General features: G+C 47.6%; 1 long non-coding RNA gene across 1 annotated transcript in view; it reads left to right on the top strand.

Annotated features, from left to right (window-relative positions):
* LOC129384120 (uncharacterized) overlaps positions 1-17034 on the top strand; it is a 269966-nt gene that overhangs the window by 229039 nt on the left and 23893 nt on the right. Inside the window, exon 2 of the long non-coding RNA XR_008611902.2 lies at positions 15724-15995. This is a non-coding gene — a long non-coding RNA (uncharacterized lncRNA). The remainder of the gene's footprint in view (positions 1-15723; positions 15996-17034) is intronic.

The following is a 17034-nucleotide window of genomic DNA, read 5'->3' as shown; positions in this document are numbered from 1 at the left end:
GCGTGCCTCGCAACTCTGGTTTTGGCACCTTAAACCCTAAAATAATAATAATAAAAAAAAAAAACTCGTACGAGCCCCATTTCCTGTGCCTTGCTAATGATATTTTGCGGGCTGTTGATGACAAGTCATTAAGTGACTTCGCAGTGCGCGCGAAGCGGTGTCTCACTCTAGGCTCGTAACTGAACTCTCCAGGCTCAATAGCGACACTAACATTACGGGCTGGATTGAATTCTCTGCGGCGAATTCTATATTGTCTTCAGGAGCGGTGAACCACGAAAATGAATAATAATAATACAATCATAAAGGGTCTTGCACACCAGAACAGGTGACGTAAAAGTTTGCATTCAGTTAACCCTATTACGCACACAGCGGAGCGAAGCGCATAAAAATTCGCCGATTCTCTGAATATTTGCATAGGGCGGACGCAATTTCATTCCAGCAGGAAGGGCGGAACAGGCCGCATGATCACGTGACTTGGGATGGCAATGCATTTAGTAAAAATGTAACTAAGTCGGTGTCGTTGAAGAGGTACGACAGTACACACTCACATGACTTCACCGAAAAGAATTTCACTAATTCAACGACTTTTTATTGCTTATGAACGGATACATCCTAGCCACCTTTATATGAAACATTGTCAAAAACAGGCACTCCGTCGAGCCTCACGAAAATGAGAAGAAATTACTTTTGAAGGGTTCTTGTGGCTAAACGCACATTTCCAGCAGTAAGGTGTTCGATGGCTCTGAACCTCCGAGGGAGAGCTACCTGATGTATATGAAAAGTTCACATTGAGTTTTGCACAATCACGAGGAATTGTTCCTTTAAAACAAATTCAGTGTTCCTGCTCATATGCACATGGCTAGACATCGCACGAAATTCTAAACCAAACGTTCTACACAAGACGCACGAGGGGTCAAGTCTACGTGAACAGTACTTGTATCGGTTGTCCTACTTAAAGAAAAGACTGAATGGAAAACTCTACGCCAACAAAGTCAACTTGACTAGTACACTATACAAATCTAGGAAGCGACGATAATCTGCGCAGTAAGCGTAATGCGCCATGTTCGTACCTGCAGGGTATGTGGCGAATACTTCTGTGTAGATGCTTCTCCGGTGCTCTGTTGAGATTGACGTCACACGGTGCACATTTGTGGGAGCCACGCTGTTTCGTGCACTGAGCATAAAAAAAAGAAGAGCACATGAATTCATTACGCCTGCGTTTTTGTTGGTTCCCTTTAGCGCACATTGGTTGGTTGCAGTCTGTGTAATTCATTGAGCTCTGAACGGGCACGATATACACTGGGAAAAAGAAAAAGGTTTAGCAACACGTGGGAACTTCAGCTGGGTACAAGTTAAGCACCTACACTAATCAAAGCGCTTTTTCCACAAGTAGTTCAGAAAGCTTGACCAAAAAATTGCCCGTTGTTTAGCTCTTGTTAACTCTAGTTGAATTGCGAAAGGAAGAGCTGCATGGCTACGCTTGTGGTTAAGCGTTTGGTTGAGCTCTATTGTATAGACACGACAAGACACACTGTTCAGGTAACGACTAGGCTCTTACGACGCTTCTTTTGTCGTGCGGCGCATTCTTCTGGCGTCTCTTGATCGCGTTGGCTCTTCCTCGCTTCGTTCTGTCGTTCTTGCGTCTCCTTGGCACTCTCCATAACGACCAACTACACTGAGGCGAAGCGCATATATATATATATATATATATATATATATATATATATACGCCGCAAGGCGACACCTACCCTCGCTCTACCCCAGCGGAGCACACCTCGTGGGGCAAGCAGCGACGGCAGCGACGTCGACGGCGGCGCCACCTGATGAAGCGCGGCTGCGGCGTTGCTAGGCAACGGCAGCTCAAGGTCGTTCGTCGGCCACGGAATATGGCGTACGGCACACGGCTGCCTCCATACGGCATACGGCGCGACGAGCAGCAATAGCTCGCTGGCTGGCGTAGTAAAGCTTTCGCTTGCAAGCATATGCAAGCATACGGCTTGCATATGCCACAACATATTCAGGAAACCCTTTTTTGCGCTGCGCTAGGACAGCGCCGAGGCCAACACCGCTGGCATCTTTGTGTACCTCAATAGGTGCCGTTGGGTCGTAGTGGCGCAAAATGGGAGGAGACGTCAGCAAACGACGGAGCTTAGTGAACGCCTCTTCGCACTCGGACGACCACGAATGGAGAGGTGCGTTGCTGCCAAGGAGCTTCGTCAGGGGCGATATGACGGCGGCGAAATTGCAAATGAAGCGCCTGAAGTAGGAACACAAACCTACAAAACTGCGCAGTTCTTTGACGGACGTCGGTTTAGGCAATTCAGCTACGGCACGAAGTTTGTCTGGATCGGGGAGAATTCCATCCTTCGAGACGACGTAACCTAGTATCGTGAGCTGCCGCGCTGCAAATCGGCACTTCTTTAGGTTCAGTTGAAGGCCAGCGTTTGCTAAGCACGTCAAAACACGCCGTAGGCGTTGAAGGTGCGTGGTGAAGTCAGAGGCAAAAACAACAACGTCGTCGAGATAACATAAGCACGTGTGCCACTTCAAACCGCGGAGAACTGTGTCCATCATGCGTTCAAAGGTTGCTGGCGCATTACAAAGTCCCAACGGCATGACGTTAAATTCGTATAAGCCGTCGGGTGTGACAAAGGCTGTCTTCGGCCTATCGACGTCAGCCATGGGTACTTGCCAATAGCCGGAGCGTAAATCTAGAGATGAAAAGAATTCTGCTCCGTGTAGGCTATCGATGGCGCCATCGATTCGTGGCAGCGGGTATACATCTTTGCGAGTGATCTTGTTCAGGCGCCGATAGTCCACACAGAACCGTACCGAGCCGTCTTTTTTCGTAACAAGGACGACAGGGGATGCCCATGGACTGTTCGAGGGTCGGATCACTTCGCGGCATAGCATATCGTCCACTTGCTCATTAATCACATGACGTTCTGTCGCAGAGACGCGATATGGTCATTGCCGCAATGGCGGTTGGGAGCCAGTGTCAATATGGTGCCTGACAGCAGACGCCCGGCCAAGGGAAGGTAGCCCGACATCAAAAAAACGAAATTCTTCTAAGACATGCAGAAGCTGCGAACGCTGAGGTGGGGTGAGGCCATCGGCAATAGATGAATCGAACACACCTGTGGGCAAAGGGTTGGACGTAGAGAGAGAACCGAGCGTTTTGTAACTGGCGCAGGACGTGTCTTTGGGAACATCCGTAATTTGTACGGCGTCGATCACTTCCACGTGGCCAAGACATTCGCCTTGAAGCAGCATCACAGGGTATGAGAAGGGGTTACAGACAAAAATAGCTGCGGAGCCCTGTTTGACGTTCACAGTCGCAAAAGGCAGCAGTAGCCTTTTTCGAGTGTAAAAGCGGCCCGATGGAGAAAGTAGTGCGATGGCGTCAGAGAGGCTGCTGCAATGCATTGATACAATCACTGACTAGTTGGGAGGAACGTTGCTGTCGTGCCTGACGAGTAGTTTGTTCGCAAAAGAAGCATTATTCGCAAGCGTCATATCTGAGATCGGCGACAGTTCTAGTTCGGCCCGTGCGCAATGAATGACGGCATCGTGGCGGGCGAGAAAGTCCCACCCCAGGATAACTTCGTGGGAGCACGAGGAAATCACAATAAATTCGACGGCGTATACAACGTCCTCGATGAGCACACGAGCGGTGCACGCCGCAATCGGGTGAATACGCTGTGCGCCTGCTGTTCGGAGGGCGAGTCCAGCAATGGGCGTCGTAACCTTTCGAAGGAAGCGACAAAGCTTTGCGTCCATAACTGATACAGCGGCTCCGGTATCCACGAGGGCATATGTGCGCACACCGTCAACTAACACGTCTATCACATTGGTCGGGCTACGTTGAGGACTTCCGCGTTTCGATGGGGTCGCAGCCCTTGCCTCATGGACTGCGACGATTAGTTTTCCTCATCCCGAGCTTCGGGCCGAGGCCGCATCGGTGATGGGGAGCGTCGGCGTGGAGAAGTTGAGCGGCGGATGTTGGCGGACCGGCGGAATGGTGGTGACGCAGCCCGAGGTTCGTCGTCGTAATAAGGGCGCGGAGAACCCGCCATAGAACTTGGCCCATATGGTGTAGCGCTAGGCGACTGTATGCGACTACAGTAGCGTGCGACGTGGCCTGCGTAGCCGCAGGCAAAACATATCGGTCGATTGTCCGCTGCACGCCACCGAGTCGTTGCGGCAGGTCCCATCCATGTGGAAGGACGCGTTGGACGTGGCGGCTGGTGAATTGATTGCATAGCAGGCTGTTGTCGGGGCATAGCGAGGACTTCGGCGTACGTGAGAGGTCCCCGTTGAGGGAGTTGTTGAGGCTGGGTGACGACTTCCGCGTAGCTGAGTGGCACAGCTGTCGGGATCTGTTGGGGCCTGGCCATGACTTCGGCGTAGCTGTGGGGCGCAGCCGCAGGAACACGCTGGTGGTGCTCAGGCAAAACCTCGTGCAGTTCTTGCGCTATGACACGGCGAAGCGGAGGCGCAAAACTTGGCGTAGGTGCGTGTACCGACTGCGGCTGTGCAAAATCCATCAACGAGAGTTGCCGGGCAACTTCCTCGCGGACGAATGCCTTCATTTCTGCGAGCAACGCTGCCTGGTTGGACATGGCAGCCAAACCAGCGAGGTGTTCGTCACGCGGTAGAGATCGACGGGTCAGTGACCGCTGCCTGCGGAGTTCTTCATAGCTCTGACAATTTCAGCCCCATACAATACAGCCTCTGACATTTCAGCCACTTCATAGCTCTGACTTCTGTGACAATTTCAGCCACAGAGCGTGGACTTTTGGCCAGCAACATGTTAAAGGCGTCGTCTTCTATGCCCTTCAGGATGTTTCGGATTCAATCAGACTCCGCCGTGGTCGAATCGACTTTCCTGCATAGGTCCAGGACATCTTCGATATAGCTGGTGAACGTTTCGCCTGGCTGTTGAGCTCGTTCTCGCAAACGTTGCTCGGCACGCAGCTTGCGAACAGCAGGGCGACCAAATACATCGGCGAGGGAAGTCTTAAATTCCGACCATGTCTGGAACTCTGCTTGATGGTAGTTATAGCACAGGCTGGCAACTCCAGCGAGGTAGAACAGAACATGGCTCAGTTTGGCCGCTTCGTCCCACTTGTTATGGTCGCCTACCCTGTCGTACGCCGTGAGCCATTCGTCCACGTCAGTGTCGTCCGCTCCAGTGTAGATAGGAGGGTCGCGATGACGAGGCACCCCAGGACACGCAGTGGGTGCAGAAGGAGGCGTTTGCTGGGAGGCGCCTTGGGGCATGGTAGATGGTAGGATACGAGACCAGTTCCAGGATGATCGTCTGAGGGTACCCCGCACACTCCACCAATTCTAAAGGTGTTTATTAGGCAGAGCTCGGAGCCGCGCAACGTCGACGGGCAGGGCAGACACAGCTTCCAAGCACGAGAGCCGTTGCTGAGCAGGAGCGATCGACCCACTACCGTTTAGAGCCAGTAGCGCTGAACCCACTAGCGTCTCTCTTCGCTACACGATATAATATAGAACGCCGGGGATACGAGAGCACCAGAGCTGCGTAGGCAGACCTCCGAAGTAACGGAAAAGTCGAAAAATAACTTAACGCGCAATTTAGCAAACAATGTCCGGCATCAACGTAGCGATGGGAAACAACGCCGGCGCAAACGCCTCGAAAGCTACGCGTTCTCACGGTTAGCTTAAAAAAATTAAATTATGGGGTTTTACGTGCCAAAACCACTTTCTGATTATGAGGCACGCCGTAGTGGGAGACTCCGGAAATTTCGACCACCCGGGGTTCTTTAACGTGCACCTAAATCTAAGTACACGGGTGTTTTCGTATTTCGCCCTCACCGAAATGCGGCCGCCAAGGCCGGGATTACGGGACCCATAGTTCTTGCTGGGAAGTTGGTGAGTTCGTAACATAGGAACCCAGTACCACGATTTCGTAGCAATGGCTTTCGTGACGCCATTCCGTTTCGCGCTGTTCGCGCCAAATCAGCGATCAAAGTGACGCTCCGCCCACTTTACCACGCGCCGTAACCAGTGAATAATAAGAACGGCATAGAATCGAGCGGGAGACATCGCTACAAGATCGTGGCCCATTTTTTATTGTTGAAGCTACGGATGCAAATAGTACATTCCCTGCAGGCTCTGCGGCTTACAGCAGCTTAATGATCCCAAGATTGCGCTCACCCGAGGCCAGCTTCTCAAGCTTAAAGTCAAATAATAAAAAAAAAAAGAACGAAAAACGTATGCATTGATTTTGCTTTGCTTAAACACCTTGCAGCATGATTTTCTGCGGCTCCCCGTTACAGAATTGAATAGGCATTCCCCATGCACCGTTAAGCGAAGCGGAAAGTGTCTCAACATAGGGGCAACGAGTTTGATACGCTTTTTAACAGAAATTTGGGCGAGGGAATCCCTGTCGAGAAGGCTGATTGAGTACATGTCATCGTTCTAGCAGCTTTACGTTCAGCGGAACTTAAGGATGAAGAAGGGAGAGGGAAGGTGCATCTGTCTGTTCCACTGCTATTTGTCTGCCGTTGTCCTCTGGCGCTGGCTAGGCTAGGTGTGGAGTCGAAGGGTCAGGGAAGGAAATGACGCCGCAATAGCGTCGAAGCAGGCAGACAGTCAGAAATAATTCACAGGACGATTGTAGCAGAAGTGAGGGTAGCAGTGAAGAGGAAAGCCGGGCGCCCTCACTCACATGTAAGCACGATGCAAAAGGATTCCTCGTCGCCCAAGTGTGGTCGGAATGGCGACGGAACGCGTTGCTCAGCAGGACAGCGCTGATGTGAACGCTAGTAGCGTCCGGTCAGAATCCGGCGTCAGCGGCAGCAAAGCGGTTCCTGAGGAATCGTGATGGCATCGTAGTACGTACTGGATGGTCTATCTCGGTCGCCAAAATGTGATGTCGGCGCTGCCTACAACGTTACGCCGGGCACGTTGGACACGCTGTGACGGCCCCCTGGAGAAAGACACGAGGGTGGAGGTGGCCACTGAGGCGAAGAACGTTTTCATTCAGCATGCATCCACCTAACTAAGCCCTGAAGAACCACATCAGCGTCCCTCTAAGCGAAACAGCTTGTTTTCAGAACCTAAACCTCGATATCACACCAGAGAGCAACAAAAATAATAAAGAAGCAGGGAATATCGTGCCAGCGGGCAGGCAACGCCTAAATTTTCGTGGCGCCTACATTAACATGTCTTTTGTATGCCGACGATGGAACAACTAGTTCGCAGCGAACACCGAGCAGCGTGCCCAAAACACAAGAATAACCCCGTATTCAGAAATTCACCTTGCCTTGAAGCCCATGCTTGACCTGATATAAACGACGCCTGGTGCGAACGCCCCTAAGACGCTTATTGCGTTTCCTCTAGCGCGTTCACGAAAGGCGTCATTTAAATTAAGCGTGGGCTTGAAGTTAAGATGCATTTCTGAATATGGTGGCAAGTCTAGCGACTCCAAAAAGAAAAAGAAGAAAGAATAAAAGAACCGGCTCTTCGAGAGATGAAAGTTTCTTCCTACGCCAACGTTCGAATTTCATAGTGCCTTCGGGCAGCAATGTTCCCAGGGGCACGGGTCATCGCCGAAGGCGTCATGCTAGCCTCAGACTAGGCAGAGCTTTCCCGCTGTCCCCTGACCTGTCATTCAGAAGTCCTCAGCCCTTCCACTCTGTGAAGGACGAGCTGCGAAGCTGCGGTTTCTTTTAGCTCGATTGACGCATCTATTTATTTATTTATTTATTTATTTATTTATTTATTCAAGATACCTCCAAAGGCACTCATTACGAGGGTATTACATGGGGGGGGGGGGGGGGGGGCGATCACAGGCACTGGTAATAGTTTGTACATACTAAAAACAAGAGAATGTAACAGAAGTAATAATACAGTGAAACATAGGTAATATACAAGATTATTAGGTCACAATTATTACAGAGAAATCATTAGTGCATATAAGGAGGACATAAGTCAACTGCGTACCCGCCGTGGTTGCTCAGTGGCTATGGTGTTAGGCTGCTGAGCACGAGGTCGCGGGATCGAATCCCGGCCACGGCGGCCGCATTTCGATGGGGGGAAATGCGAAAACACCCGTGTACTTAGATTTAGGTGCACGTTAAAGAACCCCAGGTGGTCTAAATTTTCCGGAGTCCTCCATTACGGCGTGCCTCATAATCAGAAAGTGGTTTTGGCACGTAAAACCCCATAATTTAATTTTTTTTAGTAAGTCAACTGCAATGAAAAACACCAACCAACATCAAAAACACTGTAAAAGTCCCAAAAAATAATAATAAGATTAGTTGATAAGTCGTGAGCGAATTAAATGTTGAAACTTAGTGAAGTCTGGTTCCGTGGCAATGACTGCTGGTAAGGCGTTCCATTCAGTTATTGTGCGTGGTAAGAACGAATATGCATAAAGGGATGACTGGCAGTTAATGCGTTTGACTTTGTACGGATGTTCACGGCGTGGAAAAATAACTGGTGATGACTGAAAGAAATCATCGTGAAGTGATGAATGGTGATAAAGCTTATGGAAAAGTGCTAGCCGAGAAATTTTACGGCGAAGTGCTAAGTTATCCAACTCGGCTTTATTTTTTAACGAGGTGATGCTGGTGTAACGTGAATAATCTGACAATATAAATCGCGCTGCACGGTTCTGCGAGGCTTCGATGTTACTGATGATATAAGTTTGTTCGGGATCCCAGATGGCAGACGCGTGTTCTAGGTTAGGACTGATTAATGTTGTGTATGCTAGTTTTTTAGCATGCATTGGGGCTTCTTTTAAGTTATGTTTAATAAGCCCGAGAGTACGGTTTGAAGAGGCAAGTGTAAGATTATTATGATTATCCCATGATAAGTTAGACTGAAGATTGGTGCCAAGGTACTACTTGTAAGTAGTTGCGAGTTCCACGGCGTTGTTATCAAGGGAGTAGGTGGTTGGAATTCGTGGCCTATTGGTGAAAGACATGAGTTTAGTTTTGGAAACATTTAATGGCATTAACCAATCTGAACACCATGCACTTATTGCGTCCACGTCAGTTTGTAGTAAATGGCTATCAGTGTTACTCGTTACACATCGATAAACTACACAATCGTCTGCAAATGGTCTGATTTTGTATGACATGCAACTGGGTAAACCATTATTATATATTAGAAAGAGTAAAGGGCCAAGTACGCTGCCTTGCGGAACGCCGGACGCAACATCAGCATAACATGAGTTGCAATTGTTAACTGATGTATACTGTATTCTAGATGAGAGAAAATCGGTGATTCATGCAATTATAGTAGGGTGAATGTTAAGCTATGGTGTGGAACACGGTCAAATGCCTTAGAAAAATCTAAAAATATTGCGTCGACTTGGAACCCGGCGTCTATTAGTGCATGAATGTCGTTAATAACCCCGACAAGTTGGGCGTCGCATTAGTAGCCCTTGCGAAAACCGTGCTGGTGCTTAAAAATAATGTTATGGACTTCAAGGAAGTTGACTGAGTGCTGGTTACATAGTGCTGACAAATAGTGCTGGTTAAGGAGATGGGACGATAATTAAGGGGAGAAGCACGATCACCTGATTTGAAAATAGGTATTTTGGCAATGCGCCAGTCATTAGGAATACCACCAGTTGATAGTGACTGGGAAAATAGTGCGGTTAACATACAACAAGTACTATGCGATGTATTCTTTAAAATTTTATTGTTGAAACCTAGATGATCGGCACTAGATGACTTTTTAAGATTGGTTAGTAGAGATAAAACACCAGCCTGTGATTGTGATTCCCACTAATATCTTTAAAGTTGGCAATGAGTTAACGTTTTCATGAGTGAAAATTATTACAAACGTATCATTAAGAAGTTGAGCGCAATCTGAATCGGGGATAGGCACACCATAAGAATCAGTAAGAGGGATGTCGGTGCGAATTGCAGGGTTCACCACACGCCAAAAGCGACGAGTATTATTTTTTAGCATGAATGGTAAATCATCAGAAAAAAAGTTAATGCGAGTAGATTTTAGCAATGCCTTATAAGCCTTTTCACACGCTTTGTGTTTATCATGGGCACTCGCTAAACGAGTCAGCTTTGCCTGCCTGTAAAGTCTCTTCTTTTTGATATTAAGCCGCCGAAGCTTGTTGGTAAACCAAGGAGAACTGCTTTTGCAGGAAATGGATAACATAGGAATGTAAATGTCAATAAGGGAACTGAGGGAGCCTTTAAAGAGGACCCAATTCTGCTCAATGGAACATGATTGAAAATCCTGCAGAAATTGACCTGAAAATGTTGTTCATTCATTGTTAAATGCGTCGAAATTGGTTTTACCGGAACACCTTATTTTCTTTTTGGTAATTATTCGTTTGCTCACGCAGAAATTAATGCATCCAGTTATAACATCATGGTCAGCGATGCCTGGTTCATGAGTTATGTCGGAAAATATATCAGGATTATTAGTTAAAACTAAGTCTAGTATATTGGCAGAAGTTTCCGTGGATCGTGTTGGTTGACTAATAAGTTGGGTTAATGAAAAGTCAAGACAAGTGCTGAGAAAGTTATGTGCGGTCGGATCCGTGGCCGATACATTTATACGTCATATATAATCTATATCACATATATATATATATATATATATATATATATATATATATATATATATATATATATATATATATATATTCTTACTGTTATTATTATTAATACTATTGAAGGACCGGGACAAGGCATACACCTTTTGAAATTTATTCTTATTCTTTTATGAAGTAGTGACGTTTGCAAGTACCGCCGCATTGCAGACAGGAATTCTACAGTATTTGAAACTTCACTGGGCCCTACGTAAGCAAAAAAACGTATATTAAACTCGGCGAAATGTTGCAGTCACCTTAACCGCTAATTGTGATAGAATTTGTTTCGGGATAGTTTCGGTAAAAGAAGAGTTACACACGTTTTTTGTGACCATAGTTTCGACATACGGACTCGATCCTGGGGTAAGTAGCGCTTAACAGCTTCGCCCTAAACATTTGCATTACCACGGCGGTAACGCTTACGTAATACTTGAAGAGCGAGTCAGCGTAACTACAGCGCATCCACCGGAATGCTTAAGCGACGCAAAACGCTCAACGCAAGGAAATACGAACGCTTGCTTCGCGGCACTCCCTTGCTGAACTAGAATGGCGACCGCTGCTTGACCCGTAACGGTGAAACAGACAGCGAACAGATGCCCGCTGGCCAAAAAGAGAAAAAGAACAGAGGCGTGCTTACGTGGAAGCGGCTGGTTCTGGGCATCGGTCGGAGGCCGTCGCACGAGGCGCGAGAGCGCACGGTGCGGCCCCTTCACGCGATGACGATGACGATGATGATTACGTCAAGGGCAGTGGTGTGCGCCCTTAGAGGTTCGTGTTAAAATTACTCGCTAAGCACCGTGCCGCAATTGTAGTAAGTTCTGCAAAATGAAAATAAATTTCACGTTATGCCATCTGGTGATTTTCGGAAATAAACAAGTTGCTCGCAGAATGGACGCCACACAGAGGCGAAGACAAACACAACCTTGCGCTGAACAATAACGGCGAACGCAACAGAGCGCTCTGTTTTCTTCGTCTTCTTCTCTTTGTGGCGTCCTTTGCGCATGACATGCTTATTTCTGAATGCAAATGAAATTTGTAGGAAGGAAATGTTGCGCAACGATAAAAAGGGCAATCCCCTTCTTATTAATTTTCAAATCAAAACTATTACGCTAAACCTGTCTTCCTTATGTCGACTTCTCACCTGGGAACACTCCCCTCCCTCTACCCATTGCTATGAATTCCAGCGCTTCTGAAATATGAACGTTCCCTACGGTGCTGTCTGGCTGAATATCACGCATTGCATCGCAACCTACCGAGTCATCTCCTGCAGTTTGCTGTAGCACACACACGAGATGTGTAGAGGATTTCTTTAGGCTATGCAGGTTGTCTATAATCAATACATGAGCGTAGAAAATGCGGCAATTTTTAGAACGATAGCTCTGCTATTCCCGACACAAACCGAGAAAACGCCCGGTTCCGTCAATATGACCTTCAAGATCAGCCAAGGTCGAGCTGTGACTTAGCCTGCCACTATCGGTGGCGGATGCGTACGCCGCATGGGCGACGATATCTTCAAAGCGATCTGCCATGCGCCCAAAGTGGGCTTAGGGCTGGTAGCTTGGTATGCGCTGCGCTTTCGACATTTTGTTCGCCTTGAAGCGAGACGCAGCATGAAGATCAATTCGCTCGCTGTTACTCCAGCACCGAGAAGCGTCTGTGTCCTTTCCTAAAGCAAGCAAAACCGGGTATGGCTCGACAAACTTGGTTTAACCACGTTCAACCACGACAAATTTTTTCAATGTCATTTCTAGGCGAAGCGGGAATACATTTTCGGTAAAAACGTCAGTTTCAAGAGGCTAACAATATTTTTTGTGTACATTTACATTATTAGAGCCTTGAGGGTAGGTTGCTGAATATCTTCTTGGGAATCAGATTTTAATGCCTCCCCACTTTATTTTAGGACATGTTGAGAATCGCGCCTGGTTCGAGATATTCATCAATTTCACTGTTCAATCTGGCAATATCGTAACTAAGCATGCCGGGACGCTGAAAAGGCGGCCCTGCTATCACATAAAAAAAACGGCCGCCTACGAACAGCGCGACGAAGCTTGAAAGGGAACGTTGCAGCCAATCGCGAGATATACCCATACGGTACGTTTCGCCTGACAAGACTCTAATACGACGTGCCGTATAAGTATTTTCCGCTACATGCCATCATTCAAAGCTACCGCATCCTTCATCATGATGCATTTGCTTCCAACCTAGAAGCGGGGTAGGCTTGTTTTAGATATTACAGAGTTTTAGAATAGCGTTTGGAACCAAACGCAAAGTCATTACATATGCACGTTATCGGGTTTCTGTGGTTTATATTTGCTGTGACAACGTACTATATTTGGCGAATTCGGTGTTCGTGATACTTACACGCACCAAGAAATAGCGTTGTCCATCATGCGGCACCCAAGGCTCCCGCATTAGCGTAAATTTGTGACATGGCTACGCTCTCGCTGATCGCCATTGACTAGGGAAATGAGCTTTCGCTTCCTTTAAACTCCATTGAAACGTTAGTTGTGAGTCCATAGCGCTTCAATTCTACAATAAATGTACACGCTAATGCAACTAGCATTATATAGTTTTAGAATAGCGTTTGTAGCCTTACGTACATTAACTGACAGCATCCTTGCAAGATGGTATGGTACGCTTCTATTCAATACATTTGTTTTGCCGTACGGGATCGCAAACGTAAGGAAGACTTTAGAAAAGAAGGCGCCAGGCAGTGCCTCGTGCAAAGCTTATCCAATTCTAGACAATCCATTAGCAGCCCTCCCGTCGTCGCTATACGGACGCATTTTGTTAGAAGTACGAATGCCATAATTGCCGAAAGATCTCCGAATTCTGATGGGCCATGCGTGCATGATTAACGTTTTAGGTGATTTTACAGGAAGCGAAATCTTCAATAGCTACTGGCGGTCAACGAGCTCAAGAGCGTAGCCATCATGATATTTAACGCTGAAGTAGCAGTCATGGGTGCCACCATGTTCGACAACGCTATTTTTTGGCGTGCGTAAATATTACAGCATTGCCATTCGTTGGGTGTGTTGGTAAACTGACTTGGAAAGCATATTTAGCGCCATCGGACAAGGACAGAAGGTAGAAGACCGTATACATATTACGAAGGCTAAACTCGTCAAATATCTCACGTTATCACAGCGCACGGAATACCATCATATCATCATATTGTACTAAACATATATCCGATCGCCAGTTACATGGTCATCTCATTACCGTTGACAATCGTCTCCAAACAATAAATGCGCTGTCATTCTTTTGTATCCTCCAGCTAGAAACTGGGGGCTTGAGAAACTAGAAGGGCTTGCCCTTTTTATTCTTGCGCAACATTTCCTTTCTGCGAATTTTATTTGCATTCAGAAATAAGTTTTTTGTGGACAAAGGACGCCACAAAGAGAAGAGGACGAAGAAAACAGGACGCTCTGTTGCGTTCGTTATTATTGTTCAGGGCAAGGTTGTGTTCGTCTTCGCCTCTGTGTGGCGTCCATTCTATGAGCAACTTGTTTATTTCTGAAAATCACCAGCTGGCATAACGTGAACGTAACGGTGCTTAGCGAGTAATTTTCACAGGAACCTCTAAGGGCGCACACCACTGCCCTTGGCGTAATCATCATCGTCATCGACATCACGGGAAGGAGCCGCGCCGTGCGCTCTCGCGCCTCGTGCGACGGCCTCCGAACGATGCTCAGAACGAGCCGCTTCCCCGTAAGCACGCCGCTGTTCTTTTTCTTTTCTTGGCCCTTGGGCATCTGTTCGCTGTCTGTTTCACGGGGACGGGTCAAGCAGCGGTCGCCATTCTAGTTCAGCAAGGGGGTGACGCGAAGCAAGCGTTCGCATTTCCTTGCGTTGAGCGTTTTGCGTCGCTTAAGCACTCCGGTGGATGCGCTGTAGTTACGCTGACTCGCTCTTCAAGTATTACGTAAGCATTACCGCCGTGGTAATGCAAATGTTTAGGGCGAAGCTGTTAAGGGCTACTTACCCCAGGATCGAGTCCGTATGTCGAAACTATGGTCACAAAAAACGGGCGTAACTCTCCATTTACCGAAACTATCCCGAAACAAATTCTATCAGAATTAGCGGTTAAGGTGACTGCAACATTACGCCGAGTTTAATATACTTTTTGTACTTACGTAGGGCACCGTGAAGTTTCAAATACTGTAGAATTCCTGTCTGCAATGCGGCGGTGCTTGCAAGCGTCACTACTTCATAAAAGAAAAAGAATAAATTTCAAAAGATGTATGCCTTGTCCCAGTCCTTCAATAGTATTAATAATAGTAATGGTAAGAATATATATATATATATATATATATATATATATATATATATATATATATATATATATATATATATATGCGTCGATGGAGGTAAAACAAACCACAGCTTCGCTGCGCGTCTTTCACAGAGTGGAAGGGCTGCGGACTTCTGAATGAGAGGTCAGGAGACAGCGGGAAAGGTCTGCCTTGTCTGAGGCTACCATGACGCCTTCGGCGATGACCCGTGCCCCTGGGAACATTGCTGTCCTAAGGCACTATGAAATTCGAACGTTGGCGTAGGAAGAATCTGTCATCTCTCGAAGAGCCGGTTCTTTTAGTATTCCTTTTTTCTTTCTTTTTGTAGTCGCTACATTTACCCTCGTATTCAGAAATGCATCTTAACTTCAAGGCTACGCTTGGTTTAAATGGCGCCTGTCGTGAACGCGCTAGAGGAAACGCAATAAGCGTCTTAGGCGCGTTCGCACCAGGCGTCCTTTACATCAGATAAAGCGTGGGCTTCAAGGCTAGGTGTATTTCTGAATACGGGGGTTATTCTTGTGTTTTGGGCGCGGTGCTCGGTGTTCGCTGCGAACTATTTGTTCCATCGTTGGCATAAAAAAGACATGTTAGTGTAGGTGCCATGAAAATTTAGGCGTTGCCTGCACGCTGGCACGATATTCCCTGTTTATTTTATTATTTTTGTTGCTCTCTCTTGTGATATCGAGGTTTAGGTTTTGAAAACAAGCTGTTTCGCTTAGAGGGACGCTGATGTGGTTCTTTAGGGCTTAGTTAGGTGGCTGCACGCTGAATGAAAACGTTCTCCGCCTCAGTGGCCACCTCCACCCGCGTGTCTTTCTCCAGGGCGCCATCGCAGCGTGTCCAACGTGCCCGGCGTGGCGTTCGTGGAGGCCACGCCGACATCACATTTTGGCGACGGAGATGGACCATCGAGTACGTACTAGGATGCCATCACAATTCATCAGGAACCGCTTTGCTGCCGGTGACGCCGGATTCTGATTCTGACCGGACGCTACTAGCGTTCACATCAGCGCCATGTCCTGCTGAGCAACGCGTTCCGTCGCCATTCCGACCAAATTTTGGCGACGAGGAATCCTTTTGCATCGTGCCTACATGTGAGTGAGGGCGCCCAGCATTCCTCTTCACTGCCACCCTTACTTCTGCTAAAATCCTCCTGTGCATTATTTCTGACTGCCTGCCTGCTTCGACGCTATTCCGGAGTCGTTTCCTTGCCTGCCCCTTCGACGCCACCCCAAGCTTAGCCAGCGTGAGAGGACAACGGCAGAGGAATAGCAGTGGAACAGACAGAAGCACCTTCCCTCTCCCTTTTTCATCCTTATGTTCCACTGAACGTAAAGCTGTTAGAACGATGACATGTACTAAATCAGCCTTCTCGACAGGGATTCGCTCGCCCAAAGTTCTGTTAAAAAGCGTATCAAACTTCTTGCCCCTATGTTGAGACACTTTCCGCATCGCTTAACGGTGCATGGGGAATGCCTATTCAATTCTGTAACGGGGAGCCACAGGAAATCATGCTGCCAGGTGTTTCAACAAAGCAAAATCAGTGCATACGTTTTTCGTTTCTTTTTTTCTGTTGACTTTAAGCTTGAGAAGCTGGCCTCGGGTGAGTGCAATCTTAGGATCTTCAAGCTGCTGTAAGCCGCATAACCTGCAGGGAATGTACTATTTGCATCCGTAGCTTCAACAATACAAAAAAAAAAAAAACTGGGCCACGATTTTGTAGTGATGTCTCCCGCTCGATTCTATGCCGTTCTTATTATGCACTCTTTAGGGCCCGCGGTAAAGTGGGCGGAGCGTCACTTTGATCGCTGATTTGGCGCGAACAGCGCGAAACGGAATGGCGTCCCAAAAGCCATCGCTACGAAATCGTGGTACTGAGTTCCAATGTTACGAACTCACCAACTTCCCAGCAAGAGCTATGGGTCCCGTAAGCTAGCCGTGAGAACGCGTAGCTTTCGAGGCGTTTACGCCGGCGTTGTTTCCCATCACTTCAGTGATGTCGGACATTGTTTGCTAAACTGCGCGTTACGTTATCTTTCGGCTTTTCCGCTTCTTCGTAGGTCTGCCTACGCAACTATGTGCTGTCGTATTCCCAGCGTTCTATTTTATATCGCAACATTACCCGTAAACGCT

This window comes from Dermacentor andersoni, chromosome 9 (genome assembly GCF_023375885.2).
Source record: "Dermacentor andersoni chromosome 9, qqDerAnde1_hic_scaffold, whole genome shotgun sequence".
Taxonomy (NCBI): Eukaryota; Metazoa; Arthropoda; class Arachnida; order Ixodida; family Ixodidae; genus Dermacentor; species Dermacentor andersoni.
The sequence above is the reverse complement of the archived record's forward strand: the minus strand, read 5'-3'. Positions and strand labels throughout refer to the sequence as shown.